Here is a 19,394-nt window from a genome sequence, read left to right as displayed (position 1 = left end):
AATATTTCAATGATTGTTTTCTTCTCTCGCTTCCATATTTCAATAATGGAATATTTATTATATATTATAATTAATGAGAACTAGAATTGTGTTTATGAAACAAGTATGTCAATAAAATTTGTCCATGGGCATGATTTTAGAAAAATGAAGTATCTTGCTCTGTTATCAATTTGTCTATCTAACAAATCATTTTAACACTGTTTAATAATATGTCAACTCTTAACTTCCACTCCCTAAAAAATAAAGTTTTTAAGAATAGAAGAACAGTGTTATATCACTAAGACCAAAGACATCCATTTGATAATCCAGTGATCCATTGTTGCCAGTCTAACTTTGCAGTGGTTTTCTTCATATTTTAAGCTTTTATATCTGCTAAAATAGCCTGGGAAATTACAAGATGTTAATTTTTTAGCACTGATTTTTAGATTTTACTGTTTTGAGGGATATTTGTAAATATGGAGTCCTTGGGTTTGGTGTGCTTAACAATGTTTGATCAGGAAGTTTGGGGCAATTTCAAGTTCAGTCACTATTAATTTACTCTTAATTTTTTTTATTCATGCAAAGCATTTGGCAATTGTTCCGGTTAAGATGTACCAAGGTATTCAGTGGCAAGCCAAGATTTTGGTGCGATGTCTGCATGACAAATGCAAAGTTTAATCATACCCAGTTAAAGAATAGGATCTCCATGAGAACAATCAGCCCTATTGTATGTTTTTTGTTCACTTAAAATACTGTTATTTGATGGTACTATAGCGGTCTAGATGATGGCATTACGGACAGTCTTAGTTTTCTGGTGCAGTTCCGGTAGTGGAACATTCTGTGATGAGTTCCCCTTGTGCTTGCCTGTGTTTTTTGCAGGACTCTCAGGTTTCTAACCAGAGCTAAAAAGATAAATTGTCAAGCCACTGAACTGCCTGTATACCTGGTGGGTGTCTGTCATGTGATGGAGGGATGGGTAGGACCCTTCCAAGACTGTTTGTCTTAACAACAGTGCTGGACCCTGAAGAGAACAAAGTTGGTATAGGAAGAGATATCTATGATGGTTATTGTCAACATTATGTCTAATGTGTACCTTGTGTTCATATAATTCATCTCCACACAGTAAAAGATAACAAAGTAAAACAAAAATGAAAACAATAGTACAGCATGACGTGATATATAATGAGCTATAGTTAGGTTGATTGTACTTTCTTTTGGTTTCACTAGCATTCGTAAACATAAGAGAGTTATTCTTTCTGCCATTAGTAAATTATATTCAAATGTTGCTTCAAAGACTACTTTAACTATGTTAACCTCTACAGTTGCTGGCACCCTTCTTCTGCCTGGTAACTGTGTCTTCTCACTTATAACAATATACGTTTATCTTTTGCATGATAACTTAAGAACTTAAGTTTAAATTTTGCAATGTCCCTTGTTAAGTTTTTTTATTTTATGTAAGTTATGCCAGGCATTAGAGTTTCATTCTTATTGTTCAAAAAATGCATGTTGATGCAATGCTTGTTGTAGTTCATAGAGTGCAATGATTCCACTCAAACATCATGAAAAAATGTATCACTGAGATACACTTGCAACCTAACTTTTTCTTGAGCAGGGTTTTATGTAGCTTGTGTAGATTTTAGTAGATTGGCAGCTTTTTGAGTGGTTTGCTCCTGCATTCAGTTGTTCTTATTGTGGTGCATTTTAGAGTTCTTTTTTTAATTGCAGTTCATTAATGTGATGGCTTTTAGTAGTTCATTCATGTTTGTGCTGGTATTTGTTAGTTTTATTAGCACTATTTTGTTAATTTTTATTTTGCTAGTTTATATGGATAAAATAGTGTCCATTTTTGCTATATTACTATTTTCTGGCTTTCTTGGTTGGCGGCGGTGGTGCAGCAGTTAGCGTTGTTGTCTTACAGCAAGAGGATCTCTAGTTCAATTGTTGGCTAGACTGCCTTCTGTGTGCAGTCTGCATGTCTCCCTGCGACTGACTAAACTTTAAAAAGACATGCAGGTAGGTGTGTGAGTATGTGTGTGCCTTCTCTGAACGTTGGGCAACTAGCTGGCAACTTGACACCATAAAAATCCACTGCCAATCATAAGTGGACCGGTAATCCGCTGTGGTGACCCCTAACCAGGAAAATCCAAAAGACTTTTTTGGGTCTATATTATATGAATGAAAGTTCATATAATCAAACGTAAACAACAAAAATGCTGGACTTCGAACCCTTTATTGTGGGAGGCTGTGTCCCCCACACCCCCCGCTAATTATATATACCAACTCAGAGATCGCACTATAGTGTGAAAAGTGCAAATTTCCCAATCTTCACTGTACCTCACAAAAAACACATTGATGAAACAGCATTTTCGTGTATACAGCCATTCAATATTTTGGACTTTCGTTCTTCTAATAGAAACCCAACTTTTTTTACTATTTTCTGGTTTTCTGATTGTAGTTAGCATTTTCCTTTGCTTTTTAGTTTTAGAAAATGTGTATACTGAAACTTCAATACAGAATATTTTAAAGAACTGAGCTTCTGACCATATGTTTTATTTAATAAAGTAGTGTTGTTACCTAGACAGTGTCAGCAGAGATGATAGAGGAGATGAAATATTAATTTCTGGGATGAGGAAAATTAATTGGGAGAATCCACAAAATTAATATACTGTTGGTTGTGGTCAGCTTGTTATTAAAAGCCACTCTGAAGTTATATTGCTTCATGACCATAGGATAAATCTTTCTGCTCAGCTAGATTTCATTTTTAATGCTTAATTTCATAGCATGAGTATGCAAATTAATGACAAAACATTCCTTTGTGCTTTTTGAGATGTAGGCTCAAATCATTTTATTGCCCTCTCAATTAAAATAGTGTTGATATGAGATTATGAGCAGTATGTATAACCTTTGCATGCAATACATAACAACAGTTTGCAGTAAGAAACCCAAAATGCATGGTATGATGCTCTTACAAAAAGTCCTCTAGTAAGGGTAACTTAGCTGCATGCCCATTTGCTAGACATGAAAATAGAAGGGAAGCACTACAGACTGGAGAAAAAGCAATAAGAACAGAATTAGAGAGTAAAGTTATTATGTAGTAAGAAGTTCAGCAAAGGCACTGAATGGAATACTGGTGGAGATTGCGGGATGCACAAGGGAAACAACTAGCCAAGAAATGCATGAAGATGCTGGGAGACAGAAGGACAGAAGGCGGTACAGATAATAGGCAGATGACATGGAGAATATTTAGAAAATGATGAACTAACTCAAAAAAGATTTAAGGAATACTACAAAGAGATTTACAAACAACAGAGACATAGTCTCAAAATAGAGCTGGGGCATACCTCTCAACTGTAGAGATATTCACAGAATGTCCAGATTTTAGCCTCCTATTTTTGGTCTGTTTTTCATATATTTCTGTTTTTCTGGCAAATTTGTGGTAAATCATTACATATTTCAGTTAGAAAATAATAACAGACATTTGAGTTCCAAACTCCATATCTTTCAGAAAATTCATGCTAATGCAAAACCTGCTATTCTATCAACTTTCTAAGTCTGTAACAGCACTATTTCAAAATTGTCCCTATTTTTGGGCCTTTGTCCCACTTTTATTTATGGCTTTGTCCAGATTTCATGTTCTAAGAGGTTGAGAGGTGGGGAATAATGTAGAGGGATGTATACTGGAGAATGAATAAAGAGATAAGCTGAATGCAGAGGTAACAAGTGATGAGATAGGAAAAGCCATATATACATGATGAAGGAGAGCAATGCTAGAAGTCCGATGGAGTCAACTCTAGAGTTCTATAAATGTGGAAGGGAGGAAATGTGGACGGTCTTAATACAAGAGAATACAAGACTTGGGAAAATATTAAAAATGTATAATGAGGGCCAGTTTAACCGCAGTACCTAAAGGGAGAGGACAAGGGAGGAAGTAAGAAATTAAAGATTGATCTCTCTTATTAATTTAGATATCAGGATTTTAGCAAGGTATTGTGAGGAAGTTTGGATGAATTATTTCTAGAAATAATACAAACAGAGCAAAATGGCTTCATGAAGGTGAGGAATGCATTAGAAATGGCATGACCTTTTCATGTTTATGAGACAGAAGATCAGAAGCAGGAAAGAAAGGTGGGATTGTGCCCTTCGACTTGCAGAAGGCCTTTGATATGATAAGGGAGGAATTCCTGTGGAAGACACTGGCGCAGAGGCAGGTAGGGAAAAGTTTAAACATTGGATATATACCATGAAACAAGACCCCAGGAAATGAAAACTTATAAATGGAATAGTATATGACTTGACAAGGATATAGAGGAGGACCACACAGGGGTGCCCACTACTCCCAGTCCTTGTCACAGATGTGATCAAACAGATGGCAGTGGAAGTCCAAGACATGTTAGTAATGCTTGAAGAAAAGGAAGTGATAAAATCTCAGTTTGTGTTATGTGGAGATGACTGTGTGTTAATGTCAGAGGACATGGCTGTAGTATTGAGAACTATAAGAGAGGCATAAAAGAAATTTGGGGAAAAGGCAGGGCTCAGGTACAACAACAAATAGACAGTGGTAGTGAAATTAGGAAAAGTGAAGAGGGAAGGTAGAAGAGGTGAGATAAAAGAGGCAGAGTTCTTCAAGAACACAGGGCTCTGTTTTGGGACCACAGTGAGACAGGCAATATGGAAAATATTGGAAAAAAAGTAAAGGATGCTCTCTGTGATTGGGGGGGTTAAGACTTACACACTGCATAGGAGAATTAATGTAGCAAAGATGATGATACCAACAATAATCCTCCACGTACAAAAAATGCACAAAGGCATGGAAACCTGGATTAACAAAGGCAAGGGGGAAAAGTGAACAAGGAAAAATGAGAATTAATAAGAAAAGGTGTGTCTGGGGGTTCCACTTAACCTGACATTTCACTGAGCTCTGACATCATCCACCAGATAGAGACAGAAAAGCAGGAGATTAAATAATAGACGGTAAAGGAGAGCTAGACAGGAGGAAGTTTCCTAAAGGACATGCTGCTTGAATGAACCAGCACTAAACAAACTGGGATGCATAAAGGGAATTAAAGGGAGCCCTAAAAAGCTAATTGGGGACACAAGGGAGGAGGCAAACTAGGGAAGAAAAATAAACAAACCTGATTGACTTCTTTGAATCAGTCTCCGGAGCCATGGACAAGGGTAAGGTGATCCACACAGCCTATCTAGACCTTGCCAGGGCCTTTGACACCATCCCCCACTCTGGAATCATAGATAAACTTACTAAGTTGGGCATTAATCCATATGTCACCCAATGGATTTCTAAATGGCTTACTGATAGAACCCACACTGTAAAAGTAGCCGACTCCAAATCCAGCTCCAGACAAGTGACAAGTGGAGTACTTCAGGGTTCAGTCCTGGGGCCGCTCTTGTTTGGCATCTACTTCTCTGAAGTACAGGTCAACACTAAGGGACTCTGGCTAACAAAGTTTGCAGATGACTGCAAACTGGGAGCCATTATTGAATCCCCAAATGATGTGGATACTCTACAAAAGGGCCTTACAGAAACAGATGCTTGATGCCAGAGCCATGGGCTCAAGCTCAATGCCAAGAAATGTATTCTTATCCCCTTTGGTTAAAAACATGTATCCATGAATTACCATATAGGTGGCAGTACACTAAACACAGAAAGTGTGATAAGAGACTTAGGGACACAGGTGGACAGTGGTCTCACCTTCGATAACCACATCGCCACAACAGTCAGGAAATCCTTCTATGTGGCACACATCATCATGAAGGGCTTTTCATCCAGAAAAAAGGAGGTCATTGACCCACTGTACTCATCCCTCATTAGACCCATTATAGAATACAACGCCCCATTTGGTATGTACCTCTCAAGACATCTGCAACAACTGGAAAGGCCTCAGAAATACCTCACTAAAAGAATCACAGGCCTAAAGCAGATGCCCTATGCTGACCGCCTTAAAAAACTCCAGCTATACTCTGTCGCATATCGTCTATTCAGAGGCAATCTCTGCTTAACATACAAGGCCATGTCAAACCCAGAGCTGTTGGACATGCTACACTTAAAGAAATCCCAATCCCTCAGAGCTACACGCTCCAGGGATCTAAACCTTGTCATCACAATAAACAAAACATGCTGGAGGGATAGGTTCCTGACCTAGAGACTCCCCAGACTCTGGAATAGATTGCCCATACATGTCAAGCAGCGTGCCTCTTTGGACCTCTTCAAGAGGAACCTTGACAATTGGATGGGAGAAAGGAAATTCACCCCAGGGATCCTGCTAGACAGGGGTCCAGGAAAGTAAATAATGTGGGAAGAAATAGTCAGGGAATTGTTATGGCTAGGCTTGTATAGGCCCTAGGGCTGATAGCCTAATACCAACCTATGAACCTATGAACCTATGAAACATGGAATTAATCAAGAGGAAGATTTGGTATACAAAGAAATGAATGATGTGGAAAAATGTAAAACAGTGGAGGAGTTAATACAGAAATACTGAAAACCAGAAGCCCAATGGTGGAACTATTTGGTACTCAGGGAGGCCTAGAAAAAGAATATAGTGAGGGTAGCAGGATAAAGGAACAGAAAGGGAAGGATAGCAAAAGGAGAGAAGATGGCACTTTAGAGGAAATGGAAATGGTTAGGAAGTCAAATGACCAAAGATATCTATGGGGAGTTAAGGGAAAGGTGGGACAAGGCTGAAGAACAGAGAATTAGAATGAACTGGGAAAAGGAAGAAGGATGGAATAGAGCTGCTAGGTACTGGCTGCAGACAATTCCGGCAATGAAACACGTTAAAAGTACATGGTAGATCAATGCTTGAGAATACTGCATAGATGGCATCTAACCCCAATGAGACGGGTAAAGGAAGGCAGAAAGTCGGATAGTAGATGCTGGACATATCAGGTGGAAGAGATAGGAATGATGTACATGTTCTGGGACTGTGGGTGGGCTCAAGAAGTCTGACAGCACACACAGAAGATTTGGAAAGATGTATTTCAAAGGAAGGAGAGCATACTTGGGAATTCTTTTTATGGGAAAGAAAGAACGAGGACAGCATCTGGAGAGAAGGAGGAAGAGAAATTAATGTCATCAGACTGCTGACTACTAAAGTTAAATCAAAATCACTTAAGACTGTATAAATGCCTGAAGCCTTCAATCTGGTGGTCCCATGCCATAAACAAACTTTAAAACAGAATAAAGAAACTGTCACAAAAAAGAGTAAAATCCCATGATTGGAGGAACTCCCTGGTCAGCCTCAGTAAGAAACTAAGATCCCTCATAAAATCCTCCAAAGCTAGTTACAAAAACAAAATCTCCACTGATTCTAAAGACAACTACAAAGCATTCTATAGATATGTCAAGAATCTCAGTGGCAACACTCAAATCTGCTCTGAGTTACAGCACAATGGCACTAAATATACAGACCCAACTGATATTGCCAACATCCTGGCAGATAGGCTCAGTGCTAACTTTGCCCCTCTCTCAACCCCTAAAGGGCCCATCTCTATACCAGAAGAATGCAAAGTTCCTGTAATCACGGCTGCACAGGTAAAATCCACACTCTCTAAAGCTAAAAACACAGCATCCATGGGACCTGACAACATCCCAGGCTGCATTCTACATGAACTACAGAATGAACTGGCACCCCACCTAAGTACCATGTTCAATCATAACCTCACCTCAGGCTTTGTGCCCACTGAATGGCACACAGCAATGGTTATCCCACTCCACAAAGGAAAAGCCACTACAGACCCCAGGAACTACCACCCCTTTAGCCTGATGAGCCTGATCTGCAAGGCCATGAAATGCATAATCATGGAACTTATAAACAAAGACATTGGCAACCTCCAGACTCTGGATCCCACCCAGTTTGGGTTTGTAAAAGGCAGATCATGTCTCCTAAACCTGATAGACTTCTTTGAAGCAGTCACTAAAGCCATAGATGAGGGTAAGGTGGTTCATACAGCCTATATAGATCTCGGCAAGGCTTTTGACACCATCCCCCACACTGGAATTATAGATAAACTCACTAAACTAGGTATAAATCCTTATATCACAAGATGGGTTGCCAACTGGCTCAAAACCCACACTGTGAATGTAGCAGACTCCAAATCCAACTTCAGACCAGTGACAAGTGGAGTACCACAGGGTCAGTCCTGGGTCCTCTCCTGTTAGGTATCTACTTCTCTGAAGTACAGGCTAACACAGAAGGTCTTTGGCTAACAAAGTTCACTGATGACTGCAAACTAGGAGCCATTATCGAAACTCCTAATGATGTGGACATCCTACAAAAGGGCCTCACTGAGACAGATGCCTGCTGTCAAAGCCATGGCCTCAAGCTCAATGCCAAAAAGTGCATTGTCATCCCCTTTGGTAAAAACTATGTTCCCATGAACTACTACATAGGCAGTAGTCTACTTAATACAGAAAGTATGATAAGAGACCTTGGGACACAGGTGGACAGTAGTCTCTCCTTTGATAATCACATCACCACAGTAGTCAGGAAATCCTTCTACGTGGCACACCTCATCACAAAAGGTTTCTCATCCAGGAAAAAAGAAGTCATTGTTCCCCGCTACTCATCACTCATTAGACCCATTGTAGAGTACAACGCCCCTTTTGGTATGTACCTCACAAGACATCTACAACAACTGGAAAGGCCACAGGAATACCTCACAAAAAGGATTACCAGCCTCAAACAGATGCCCTGCGCAGACCATCTCAAAAAATTCCAGCTTTACTCCATTGCATATCGCCTACTAAGAGGCGATCTCTGCCTAACATACAAAGATATGTCAAAACCAGAGCTGTTGGATATGTTCCATTTAAAGAAATCCCAATCCCTCTGAGCTACATGCTCTAGGGACCTAAACCTTGTCACCACAATAAACAGAACATGCTGGAGGGATAGATACCTATCCCAGAGACTTCCCATACTCTAGAACAAACTACCTATCTACACCAAACAAAGCTCCTCATTAGCACTCTTCAAGAAAAATCTTGATGATTGGATGGGAGATAGGAAATTCACCCCGGGGATCACTTCTGTGGCTCTGCTCAACAGGGGCACAGGAAAATAATTTTCTTGGGTGGCAAAAACCAGAGTACCTTTTGGCTAGGCTTATATAGACCCTAGGGCCAATAGCCTAGTACCTACCTATGAACCTATAAGATGTGAGTCTTCTACTACTCACTATTCCATTTGCTGAATATACTTTTTTTTGGGATGAGACACAGGTTGCCATAAGTAGACCTGCAACAGTTGGTCTGGCTACATATCTCAACAGTTATGGCTACTATTCTGTCAGTTGCCAGGCAATATTGCACCACACAAGTTGCATATCATTGTCTCTAACTGCAAACCTCAGTGTGACCGTGACTCCAGTGACTGATACTCATGCGCTGTATACTATCCATGTGATACCGGCTACATCCCTCATAGACACCTGTTATATGACACAAGGTGTCTACTTGAATCATGGTTCCTAATACCAATAACATCCTTGCAGGAGGCACAGAATATTTCACAACTGAGAGGCAAAAACCTTTCTTTTGCCTGCTGTATGTTGTTCACATGACCCATGGCCAGACATGTTGCCTGGCCTGGAGACATCTCTTTACTGTGTTATCTGAAACATGTGATGCAATGGCAACATTCACTAATGTAGTGTTAGCTATGATATATAGTCTTCCATCTAGTCTTTTTCTGTTGTAGTCTCACATTCGCACCCAGTGAAATAGCTGCTAACTATTCCTCTAAAATGCTGATTGGTGTTATCATTGTGCACAGCTGGTGTGTGTTATGGACTGTGTTACATGATTCATATTCCATGCTAACATTATTTGCATACTGTTATGTATATTCTGATAATATTATTCAGTGATGCCTCAGCTGACTCTCAGGTTCATCGACTGACAGTTAAGTGCTAAGCTAGCTGACCTTGTAGGCCATTTTAAGGCTAGCCATTTTCTCTTTTTGTGCTTGAAATAACCTGTCCCATTTGGATCTAGATTGGCCTTACCCATCCCATGACTGATAATTATATATTACCACTAATGAGAATAACCAGAATCATACCATAGAGAATTTGAGGGGAGGCCCTAAAGGATTAAGAAGCTCTCCATTATTAGTACAGGAGGCACTCCTGGGATACATTTTCTGTTTTCTGTCCATAAATCTAAGTTGTTCATAAATATGGATAGGGTGAACTTTGTTTTATGTGGATGGGGAGCCTCTTTGATATGAGCAGTATCCTCTGCTCTGCGAAATATACCTGTTCTTCCAAATTGTTCTTTTGATGTTACAGAAGAGGTTTAGATCCCTAGACCAAGTATTTGTGATGCCATTTGACTTGCTGATGTTCAGTAAAGCCATCAGTAATGGATGAGAGAATGCCTTATATGCCAGGTCTCTTTTTAGCATTCTGCAGGATACCAAGTATAGTGACAGGGCGTTGAGTCGTTTCATGTAGAACATGCTGTTTAGGCCTTGTATCCTTTTAGTAAGGTATTTCTAAGGTCATTCTCAGCTGTTTACAAACCTCATTGCTATTTTGTACATGCCATTTACTAAAACAATTGTTAGTCTTGATATTACTACTAGGCCGAAATATGCATATCCACAGCTAGTGGGGTTTGGCTTTATTGGCCTGAAATTGTCCATTAAAATGACAAAACAAGTTATGGGCATTCAGAATCGCCAATTCGCTGAAACACCTGGTGTTCATAAGGGTCATTTGCATATATCTCATGGGCCTCTGATTCAACAGGTCTCAGAGGTCACTCATTGGAAGTTAGTTTTTACAGATTACTTCTTGTTTATGAATACTACCCGCTGTCTAGAATTACCAGCAGCAAAATGCACCAAAAGTATTGTATTTACTTTTCTCTCACGGAGAATGATGATTGGAATGTTTGGCACAAACATGTTAGAAAGAATTGCATTCTACATTTGCAAGTGTGTACAGAAAAGGCTCCAGATCCTAACGTTTGAAAATTTTAAATCAACCAAAGCTAAACAGTAGTCTTGTTACTTGAAAATATTCTGCTTTAACTTTTTGAGCTGTAGTCCCTAACCATTGGAGAGAAGATGCACTTTAATCATTATAATATGGCTTGTGGATATCTTTCCTATGAAACAAATACAAAACAAACATACTGGTATACCTTACTCATGAAAACTGAACCGTCACTTAGATGACAGTGACACTGTCAAATGGTTGTAGCTTTTAGTAAGTACAGTACTGCAGACTGAGTGATGTTTTGTCACAAAAGGGATATTTTGCGACATCAGAATCTCTAAGATGGTTTACCAAATGCCTTGAACCTCACTCACATATCTGGTTGTTTACTTATTATATGCCAATTCATGTCTGCAAACTAGAATTAATGTTCTTAAACAATGTTGTTATGTGAGTTTTGTGTAGTACAGCATAGTTGGCTGAACACTTTGATTTTATGGTTCAAATCATAGATTTTTGGCTAGCATTGACCTATTTATGGCTTCTTTGTAATACTACTAATTAAAGCTAATAGTATGCATACTCTGAAATGCCATGAAGAGCAAAGTATAAAGCAAAATACAGTGATTGGTTCTTTTCTTTTAAGTCATGTCTCTCCTATGCCACTTCTGTCTAGGCTACTTTTCTAGAGATGACTAATTACACACAAATGTTGAATTAACATCAACTATATGTGTATGCATCGGAAGAGGGGGAAGAAGGCTTCAAACAAACTCAGCAAAAATCATTTACAACAATATTAGAATCACAGAAGTGAAAGTATAGCAATGGCTGTCATTTGGGACTTGAACCCAAGACTACCAGTGTGCTATTTTTTCTGGTGTTATTTGTCTAGTAAACACTGATCTGTTGAAAAGGTATGGAGTTTTGCAACTATATATATTTATGTGTGTGCATGTATATGTAAATATACAAGTGTGTGTGTGTGTGTGGTCATTTTATTAAAATCCCATTTGACTGAATCACAAATGGTTGAACATGATTGGCTGTAAAATTATTTGACTGAATCACAGTTGACAGAAAAATATAGAGGTCAATAGACCCGGGCCTAAACATCCCTTCCAATAGGAACCCCAAACCCTGTAATATGACACAAGGTGTCTACTTGAATCATGGTTCCTAATACCAATAACATCCTTGCAGGAGGCACAGAATCTTTCACAACTGAGAGGCAAAAACCTTTCTTTTGCCTGCTGTATGTTGTTCACATGACCCATGGCCAGACATGTTGCCTGGGATGGAGACATCTCTTCACTGTGTTATCTGAAACATGTGATGCAATGGCAACATTCACTGCTGTAGTGTTAGCTATGATATATAGGCGTCCATCTATTCTTTTTCCGTTGTACTCTCACCTTTGCATCTAGTGAAATAGCTGCTAACTATTCCTCTAAAATGCTGATTGTTGTTATCATTGTGCACAACCGGTGTGTGTTATGGACTGTGTTACATGATTCATATTCCATGCTAACATTATTTACCTACTGTTATGTATATTCTGATAATATTATTCAGTGATGCCTCAGCTGACTCTCAGGTTCATCGACTGACAGGTAAGTATTAAGCTAGCTGCCCTTGTAGGCCATTTTAAGGCTAGCCATTTTCTCTTTTTGTGCTTGAAATAACCTGTCCCATTTGGATCTAGATTGGCCTTACCCATCCCATGACTGATAACTATATATTACCACTAATGAGAATAACCAGAATCATACCATAGAGAATTTGAGGGGAGCATTCATGGGATAAAGGATTAAGAAGCTGTCCATTATTAGTACAGGAGGCACTCCTGGGATAAATTTTCTGTTTTCTATCCATAAATCTAAGTTGTTCATAAATATGGATGGGGTGAACTTTGTTTTATGTGGATGGGGAGCCTCTATGATAGGAGCAGTATCCTCTGCTCTGCGAAATATACCTGTTCTTCCAAATTGTTCTTTTGATGTTACAGAAGAGGTTTAGATCCCTAGACCAAGTATTTGTGATGCCATTTGACTTGCTGATGTTCTGTAAAGCCATCAGTAATGGATGAGAGAATGCCTTATATGCCAGGTCTCTTTTTAGCATTCTGCAGGATACCAAGTATAGTGACAGGGCGTTGAGTCGTTTCATGTAGAACATGCTGTTTAGGCCTTGTATCCTTTTAGTAAGGTATTTCTAAGGTCATTCTCAGCTGTTTACAAACCTCATTGCTATTTTGTACATGCCATTTACTAAAACAATTGTTAGTCTTGATATTACTACTAGGCCGAAATATGCATATCCACAGCTAGTGGGGTTTGGCTTTATTGGCCTGAAATTGTCCATTAAAATTACAAAACAAGTCATGGGCATTCAGAATCGCCAATTCGCTGAAACATCTGGTGTTCATAAGGGTCATTTGCATATATCTCATGGGCCTCTGATTCAACAGGTTTCAGAGGTCACTCATTGGAAGCTCCAGTTTGGCTGGAGTTTTCATTTAGTTTTTACAGATTACTTCTTGTTTATGAATACTGCCCGCTGTCTGGAATTACCAGCAGCAAAATGCACCAAAAGTATCGTATTTACTTTTCTCTCACAGAGAATGATGATTGGAATGTTTGGCACAAACATGTTAGAAAGAATTGCATTCTACATTTGCAAGTGTGTACAAAAAAGGCTCCAGATCCTAACGTTTGAAAATTTTAAATCAACCAAAGCTAAACAGTAGTCTTGTTACTTGAAAGTATTCTGCTTTAACTTTTTGAGATGTAGTCCCTAACCATTGGAGAGAAGATGCACTTTAATCATTATAATACGGCTTGTGGATATCTTTCCTATGAAACAAATACAAAACAAACATACTGGTATACCTTTCTCATGAAAACTGAACCGTCACTTAGATGACAGTGACACTGTCAAATGGTTGTAGCTTTTATTAAGTACAGTGGTGTACTGCAGACTGAGTAATGTTTTGTCACAAAAGGGATATTTTGTGACATCAGAATCTCTAAGATGGTTTACCAAATGCCTTGAACCTCACTCACATATCTGGTTGTTTACTTATTATATGCCAATTCATGTCTGCAAACTAGAATTAATGTTCTTAAACAATGTTGTTATGTGAGTTTTGTGTAGTACAGCTAAGTTGGCTGAACACTTTGATTTTATGGTTCAAATCACAGATTTTTGGCTAGCATTGACCTATTTATGGCTTTTTTGTAATACTACTAATTAACGCTAATAGTATGCATACTCTGAAATGCCATGAAGAGAAAAGTATAAAGCAAAATATAGTGATTGGTTCTTTTCTTTCAAGTCATGTCTCTCCTATGCCACTTCTGTCTAGGCTACTTTTCTAGAGATGACTAATTACACACAAAACACCACAGCCACTGAGCCCAAATAAATCCAAATCCAAGGGAATAGCTGACAAAAGCTTAGTGTAGAAGGTTTATTCAATATAACGCAAACAGCACCATGTTTTCGTCTTCAACTTTATCAAAGCAACATGTATTGTGAAAAACACTTATGCTTTATACTCCCCCTGTCAATTACAAATTCAAACTAACCAATCAGTATTCACAGTCATGCTAATTGCTTAAAAACTTGTTTAAATACATTGTTAAAAGGCTTGAACATAACCTTGGATGTTTGCTGTTAAATTAAATCTATGAAAACTTGCAGCCAATAAAATGTTTAAAACATGTACATACAATTTGAATTGTTATTAAAAAATGTAAAACATAATAAAACAAGTTAAAATAATGTTTCATGTTTGTGCATTGAATTTAATTAATTTTGTGATTTAAGCGCTGTCTAGTGGCTTTCCTTAATAACTACACTTGCTGAAATTTTGTAACACAGGACTCGGAACACTATGTCAAAACAATTATAAGTCCCATTGCTTGATTGTTTTCAGATGATCAAAATGTCATCTTAATACATTAGAATAGTGTTGTTTAAAGTTTAAATTGTTTAAACTATTTTTGATAGATGTGGTTTTGAGATAATGAATGCCATTATTAAGAATAATGAAATGTTAATGGAAAAGTTGTTTCAGGACATAGACAATATTAACAAAGCAATACTTGGTGATTTAATGTACACCGTTGAAACAGAAAGGCTTAAATATCACAATTTACTTAAGGATGTTGAATCTAGATGTAAGGAAGTACAAGATAGAAAAATAAGGAAAATTAGGAGGGATACAGAAGAATATAAAAATGAAACACATTACCCCAAGCCTAAAACCACACCCAGAATTGGTTATGGTAACTGGGTTAGAGAACATACTGATGAACAGGAATGGACCAAGGAGGGTGATATTGAACAGGTCAACGATGACAATGGTTCCCCCCCCCCCCCCTAAGGAGGTACGAAAGGCTAATGAACCAAGAGAGGGTTGTATACAATCCAAAAAACTACAGGGGCAGGGGGTGGAGGCCACCACGGCAGAGAAATCAGGACTGGCACTAACTGATTCAGTCACCAGGGTTATGTCCACCTGGACCTACAATGATTTCAACATATTTAATTACTCTAATGTTAGAATTGACCGGACTTGGTTCGACCTGTTCTCTAAAGGTTTTACCTTTATTCCCAAGCAGAAAACTGACCTTTTTAGGTTGTTAGTTGACATTAAGTTGTTTATAAGGAAAAAGAATTTGGAGCTATTTTTTAAGGGAAATACAGAGAATCCTGATTCACTTAATTTAAGACGCAGAAGTACTTTCAACCCGCCCACACACCCTCAACTAAGAAATTTTGAACTCAAGGTAGAAAAAGAAATTAGAACCTTGGTTGCAGGCAAATACATACACTCCAATTTAACTTCAGCAGAAATGGCTACACTACTGGACATCACCAATAACCACAGTCTGAGAGTGATGAAACCAGACAAAGGTGGCGGAGCAGTAGTTATGGACTCCATTACATATGAAGGCAAAATGATGAACCTTCTCAATGACACAGAAAAATACTCCAGGGTTTCTATTAACGAAATCAACATAGCCTATAGGAAAATTCATTCAACCCTATATGGTATGTTAATGGATGGATCTATCGACAGTGACACATACAAGTACCTCAATGTGGAGAAACCTAAAATACCCTGTATTTTCGGTATTCCTAAGATACATAAAGACAGTGTAGACCCACCCTTAAGACCTATTGTTTCTGCTGAAGGTTCTATGACTGCACCCCTGGCCAAATTTGTTGACCAAAAAGTCAAAGTTGTTTTGGAAGGAAAGAATCACATTCTCAAGGATTCCTGGGATTTTTTGAGGAAATTGCAACCCTCAATCTACTCCAACGGTTTGGCTTTTGGTACCATGGACGTGGTGGACTTGTTTGGATGCATTCCACATGAAGATGGTTTAAACTGGTTTGAAGAAATGTTAGTAGACAGTCACAAGTTCGAACAGAATGACTTCAGGAATATACTCACCCTGATGGAAATTGTACTCAAGAACAACTTCCTATACTTTCAGGGTGAGTATTTCAAACAAGAAAAAGGTGTGGCCATGGGGGCACATTAAGCCAAGCTATGCAAATATCATCATGGCCTACTGGGAACAAAAATTTCTTCTTGAGTCTTCTTTTAGACAACAGTGGGCTATATATACCAGATTCTTGGACGATCTATGTTTTTTCTGGTTAGGTGATTACAATAGTTTTTGTCAGTTTTTCAACTATGTCAATACCACGACCAGTTTTTTGAAGTTCACACAGTATTTTGATCAGGATAATTTAAAATACCTAGATGTTTGTATTGGCAGGGATGAAGGTGCTTTTACATCGAGGATTTACAGAAAGGATACATTTTGTAACTCTTACCTGCACTACTCCAGTTGTCATCCTCTTCATCAAAAGAAAAGCATAGTGAAGGGACAGCTAGTGCGTGTTAGCAGAATGACTTCTGATGACAGAGTTTTCTTGGAGGAGGTCCACTACCTCAGAGGTTTGTTCAAAAACAGAGGTTATCCACTGGAGCTATTCAACCACATTTTTGATGAAGTCAACCTCAAAAGGCAAAGTACTTTTGCACCAATAATAGGTAAAACTGCAACGCAACCATCAGAAACAAAAGATTATGAGACTGGTAAAAATTATGGGTCCGGTCTTATTACTACTTTTGATGGATACTCAACAAGTATTAGAAAGCTTTTCATTCAAGAATGGAAAAATTTTTCTGAAGTGTCTGACCTTGACTATATTTTTGATAAAGAACTCACTTTTACCTATAGGAAAGGTAAAACTATCAAGAATATGTTAGAACATGGTTCTAAAGACAGGAACACCAAACCAAAGAAAGGGGTATTTAAATGTGGTAGATGCAGTTACTGTATGTACTTAAACTGCGGGGACAGTTTTTACCTGAAGGCAAGGGATATAAAGCTCCATTTAAACACCTTTGTGAATTGTGAGACCAAAGGAATAATTTACATTGCCACCTGCAAAAAATGTGAGGCATTCTATATAGGGAAAAGCGAACGTAAACTTAAGCAGAGAATTTATGAGCATGTTTACGACATCAGAGTACACAATGAAAAAAATGCATTGTGTAAGCATGCATTGAAATGTGGAACCACTGGATATCTATTTTTTGTTTTAGAAGTGGTACCGACAAACCCTAGGGGTGGTATGGGGGAGACCCTTATTGAGTACCGTGAACTGTTTTGGCAGGTTGTTTTAGACGCAGGTAGAAACAAAGGGCTCAATGATATGGTTTCCTTAGCCCCTGTTTTAAAACTTAGAGCTGCCAAACTTTAAACAACACTATTCTAACGTATTAAGATGACATTTTGATCATCTAAAAACAATCAAGCAATGGGACTTATAATTGTTTTGACATAGTGTTCTGAGTCCTGTGTTACAAAATTTCAGCAAGTGCAGTTATTAAGGAAAGCCACTAGACAGCGCTTAAATCACAAAATGAATTAAATTCAATGCACAAACATGAAACATTATTTTAACTTGTTTTATTATGTTTTACATTTTTTAATAACAATTCAAATTGTATGTACATGTTTTAAACATTTTATTGGCTGCAAGTTTTCATAGATTTAATTTTACAGCAAACATCCAAGGTTATGTTCAAGCCTTTTAACAATGTATTTAAACAAGTTTTTAAGCAATTAGCATGACTGTGAATACTGATTGGTTAGTTTGAATTTGTAATTGACAGGGGGAGTATAAAGCATAAGTGTTTTTCACAATACATGTTGTTTTGATAAAGTTGAAGACGAAAACGTGGTGCTGTTTGCGTTATATTGAATAAACCTTCTACACTAAGCTTTTGTCAGCTCTTCCCTTGGATTTGGATTTATTTGGGCTCAGTGGCTGTGGTGTTTTGTTTTTACAAGTTTGTATTTTGCCACTTGCTGCTGTTTCTTGATTACTAATTACACACAAATGTTGAATTAATATCAACTATGTGTGTATGCATCGGAAGAGGGGGAAGAAGGCTTCAAACAAACTCAGCAAAAATCATTTACAACAATATTAGAATCACAGAAGTGAAAGTATAGCATTGGTTGTCATTTGGGACTAGAACCCAAGACTACCAGTGTGCTATTTTTTTCTGGTGTTATTTGTCTAGTAAACACTGATCTGTTGAAAAGGTATGGAGTTTTGCAACTATATATATTTAAATGTGTGTATGTATATGTAAATATACAAGTGTGTGTGTGTGTGTGTGTGTGTGTGTGTGTGTGGTCATTTTATTAAAATCCCATTTGACTGAATCACAAATGGTTGAACATGATTGGCTGTAAAATTATTTGACTGAATCACAGTTGACAGAAAAATATAGAGGTCAATAGACAGTATATTATGGTGTCATTTCTAATCATAGTAGTTATTCGGGATATGAGATTATAAGAGTATGTGTGGATTGGTAATGGCCACCATCAGGTTATATCCCTAGATCTGTAGATATCTGTGTTTGTGCACCAACACTGATTCACTGTGGTTGATGTTTTTTTTCTTTTCCACATGGTTGTGTGACAGTGGAGTTAGTATGTATATATATATATATATATATATATATATATATATATATATATATATAAAAACTAAAAGGGTTTTGGGGGGGTCAAAGTCTCACACTTGGGAGGTGCAGCAGGGTTGCTTCCCTGCAAAAAGACTTTTTTGTACAATATATTTGTTGTGTAGAATATTTTCTTACAATTATGAGTCAGTCAAAAGGGATTTCTGTTAATTGTGTTCACTGAAACAGTCAAATGAGTTTTCGATCAAATAACATAAAACAACTCAAACTCACTCACACAGACATATACACACACACACACACACACACACACACACACACACACACACACACACACACACACACACACACACACACACACACATATTCCGAAGGAGGGTTGGGCCTCCCTGAAATTGATTACATGTATAGATCTGCAATC

This window comes from Protopterus annectens, chromosome 10.part0 (assembly GCF_019279795.1).
Source record: "Protopterus annectens isolate FY-2018-M chromosome 10.part0, PAN1.0, whole genome shotgun sequence".
Lineage (NCBI taxonomy): Eukaryota > Metazoa > Chordata > Ceratodontiformes > Protopteridae > Protopterus > Protopterus annectens.
Note: the sequence above shows the minus strand (reverse complement) of the source record.